The 4,088-nt window shown below is 37.3% G+C and overlaps 1 non-coding gene across 1 annotated transcript; it reads right to left on the bottom strand.

Annotated features, from left to right (window-relative positions):
- Nucleotides 1-925: 925 nt before the first annotated feature.
- On the bottom strand, nucleotides 926-1,062 carry LOC128591059 (small nucleolar RNA SNORA2/SNORA34 family). Its single transcript, XR_008381495.1, has one exon. It is a non-coding gene; the product is annotated as a small nucleolar RNA SNORA2/SNORA34 family (small nucleolar RNA).
- Nucleotides 1,063-4,088: the final 3,026 nt, after the last annotated feature.

Below are 4,088 nucleotides of genomic sequence, written 5' to 3'. Positions count from 1 at the left end.
AGGTGCTCACCAGCTGCAGGTGACCACTCTTGAACTTCCCAGACACCACAATCATAAGCCAAAAAGCTTCAAACCTCTTTTCTTCATAAATTACCCAGTTTCACATGGTCCTGACATGGGTGTCCAACCTGTGGCCGACAGAGCTCATGCCTATTAGTTGAGAATTGTTTTACTGCTCTGCAGTGTTGGATATCATGAAAAGTATGCACGAATTTTTTTTTTTTAGCTCACCAGCTGTTATTAGTGTTTTTGTATTTAATAAGTGGCCCAAGATAACTGTTATTCTTCCAATGTACAGCAGAAAAGAAAAAAGCTTGGACACCCCTGTTTAACAGCAACAGTAAACAGACTAAGACATGTCTCTATGAAGCATAGAACTCTTATGAAGGAAATAGGGTGCAGCATAGGTATTAAATGGGACTAATGGGTTGGACGTATTTTATTTTTACACTTCACTCTCTTGAAACATTTGATTTCTTAATGATGGCTGAGCAGAATTTTTCATACTCACTTAATCTCATATTTGCTATTAAAAATCTAGGACTGATCAGTCTCTGACTTTCCATCAAATAAGAATTTTGTGGGCCTTTAAATTTGCCACTCCATTCACACTTACCCACTTTCGTTCATATGTGACAATCCTAGGCTGCAACCAGGATTTTTGTCACTTATTACTATCTTTTTTGCTTTAATGTCATGCATCAATAACAAATTAGACATAACCATTTATCCTCCAGCTTACTTTCTTTTTGTTGCTATTGCTCGCCACTATTTGATAAATATCACATCATCCTTAGTCTTTATTTTTCTGTTTTACTAGTTTGCATATTTATGTGATTATTTCAAGTAAGCCTGAGAGTGGTAAACATGGGGAATATTTTTACATATGAAGGATGCCAAAAATGTAGGCACATTTTTTTTTTCATACTGTTTCTTTCTAATGAATTGACCATTACATTTCCAAAGTTCTGAAACAGCCAGCAGACCATAGAAAGATAATTCTTTAGGCTCCTGCTTGAAACCAACAGCTTCAGCAAACTGCTGGCCTTGATTCAGGGCCAAAATGTATGCACATTTTAAGAAAGGAAAAAACTGTATTGAAATCGTAAATATTGGGCGGCACCTGTGGCTCAAAGGAGTAGGGCATGGGTCTCTTATACCGGAGGTTCCAATATCAAACCCGGTTCCGTCCAAAAAAAAAAAAATTGTAAATACTCACTATATACTAACAACAAAGAACACAAGTCACGTTTGACTTCTGCAATTACAAGAAGTACTCTAAGTGGTTATCATCTGTGTCCAGACACTTCTGATTAAAGCAAAGTTGACCAAAATATCCCCCCACTTAGATCTTTAATCATGCTGTTTCGATTTCTTCCAAAGTATCATCAGAGTAACCAGTTTTCTACAGTACAATACATCCTTTAAGGTTCCTCATAAGTAGAAGTGAAGGCGTGTAAATTAGGAGAACATGGGAGAAACTCAACTGCACCTCTTCAACCTATTCATTGTCTTAGCAAGTTCTCAACAAGGTATAGCTCATCACATTGCAATGCATGTAATTAACTTGGGATGAAAACTGTCCATTTTGCTGTTCTAAGAAGGCATTAATTTCTTACTTGTTTTGCTAACTCTTGTCTCATTCACACTGTTTTGTAGATTTCTGTGGTGAGCTTGCAAAGTGTTCCAACACTATAGCAGAGGAAGCAGGACTTGCTGTGTGAAGCCTCCTGGATATTCCCTTGGGCACTTCACACACAGTACCGTGCCACTCAAACTTATCATCAATGTGTGCAAAGGTTAGGTATGTTGGAGGTTCTGTTGCAAACTCACAATTTCACTGTTGTTGTACTTACACAACATTCTTGAATTTCAAATTCCACTTCAAAGTGGTCTTGTGCTCCTTGAACAACAACTATGTTTCTGTCATTTCTTTGACTGTCCTGCCTGTCACGTGGTGACACTAGCATTTATTTGATTAACCTTTTCTTTTAGCAAACATATTGCTCCTGTAATTCAATTCAAATTCAAAAAGCAATACACAGATAACATCACTTAGACTGTGTATACATTTTTCTGGCACCCCAGTATTTTATCCCTGTCACCTGAATGCCAAAAGGTGATTCCAACATAGTTTCTCCTTTAGTCCTCTGACGCTATTGATTCATTGTCCTTTACGTAGCAACAATCAATCTGACTGATGAGACATCAAACTTCAGCCTTTTCATTTTTTGCAAGTAACATGATTCCCACCCACCCCTCCAAAAACCATTAAAGATATATATTTTACTTTGGTGTGGCCCTTTATTTCACACATGGGCCCAGGAGGGTTTCCTTCCTCAACCTTCACTCTACCCCTACCCCACCTTTAGCTAAAGCCTTTCTTCTTCAGTTTTAGGAAATTGTTATTGATTTGCTTGCTCTCTACCCCATTTATATTTCTTCTTCCTGAAACTAATACTAGATATATATTGAAACTTTTAGAGATTTCCTACATATCTCTAAGCTTTTATGCCATGCTGTCAACTTTCTTTGGTGGGGTTATTTTTTTGTTGTTATTTGTTTTCCTTTTAACTTGTTCTGGGAGATGCCTTCAGTACAGTTTTGTTTTGTTTTATTTTATTTTATTTGTTTTATTTATTTTTGAGACAGAGTCTCACTATGTCACCTTTGGTAGAGTGCTATGGAGTCACAGCTCACAGCAACGTCAAACAAACTCTTGGGCTTAAGCAATTCTCTTGCCTCAGCCTCCCAGGTAGCTGGGTCTACAGGCACCTGACACAATGCCTGGCTATTTTTTGTTGCAATTGTCATTGTTATTTAGCAGGCCCAGGCTGGGTTCGAACCTGCCAGCCCTGGTGTATGTGGCCAGCGCCCTAACCTCTTAGCTACAGATGCCAAGCTTACAGTTTTTAATTAACAATTTGTGTAACAACTCTAAGTGTTTCTTTTAGTCCTTCTTTCAAACTTTAATTATCATATTTTTTGTATTTTTAAGATCTATGATTGATCTCCTAATTGTTCCTATTTTATATGAGTGATAGCTTGATATTTTCTTCTAATGCTTAAATGAATTGTATTGACAATTAGTTCTTAATGTCTCTGTTTCACTGTTTTCTTCAAATATTCCTCAAATATTAGATAATTCTGATTTGTTCAATATCTGTGTTCACCCTCTTTCCGGGTATTGGTATTATTTACAAGAACATGCCTCTAGTGATGATGTCAATGACAAGTTCATATTCTATCATAAAATTGAAACAAAAGCTCATCTTCTGGTTTGGGGATACATTAGTTGTTCGCGGCTCTCCAGTTCACATCTTCAAACTCTGCTTCTTCATGAGGGTTAGGGCCTGGGCATAGAGGGGGAAATCTAACTAACGTGGGTTCTCCATGTCAAAACTCGCACTTCAATATTCTAGTTTGGGGATATCTAATTTTGTCTAGTGTTGCTGCACTTGGGACATTCCTGCAATGTTCCTAAAGGCAAAAAATCCTCCCAAGTGGCATTAATTTATACATCCAGGGCTATAATTTCCTTTATCAATCCACACCTGACTATCTTCAACTGGTTTCAATATTTGAGGCTGTGTTTCTTTTCCAATGCCATTAGGGAATTATTTTGCTTTTTTTTTTTTTTAAATCAACTGTTTGGGTTAGGTAGGAAGGTAAGGTTCACATTCCCAAGTCAATTTTATGATGTTAATAATTAGCTAGTCTCTTTAAAATTGGCAGATAAGGAAGTTTTTCTTAATGAAAACCTAGCTCCAAATCTACTCTTCAGTTACTACCACATGATGGCTGCTAAGATGTATATTTCACTCAGCTCTTTTCCCGAGGAATTAATAGCAATGCCTTTTGTTAAAACCAAGTGAGTAGTATGAACTGCAATAACCTCTTAAGCCCCCCCACCCAATCCAACTGAATGGACCCATTCTTGACTGAGGTCCCCTGACCCCATAAAAAATTCTTAAAGCTGAGTTGCTGGCCATGAGCACAAGGGAGGTAGACATGCTTAGTTTTTCCCCCCCTTTTGGAGTTATTTTTTTTTTTACCAATAAGATAAAAATCATTAACAATCCTAAGGC

Source organism: Nycticebus coucang, chromosome 7, assembly GCF_027406575.1.
Source record: "Nycticebus coucang isolate mNycCou1 chromosome 7, mNycCou1.pri, whole genome shotgun sequence".
In the NCBI taxonomy this organism is placed as follows: domain Eukaryota; kingdom Metazoa; phylum Chordata; class Mammalia; order Primates; family Lorisidae; genus Nycticebus; species Nycticebus coucang.
Note: the sequence above shows the minus strand (reverse complement) of the source record. Positions and strands in the feature narration are given on the sequence as shown.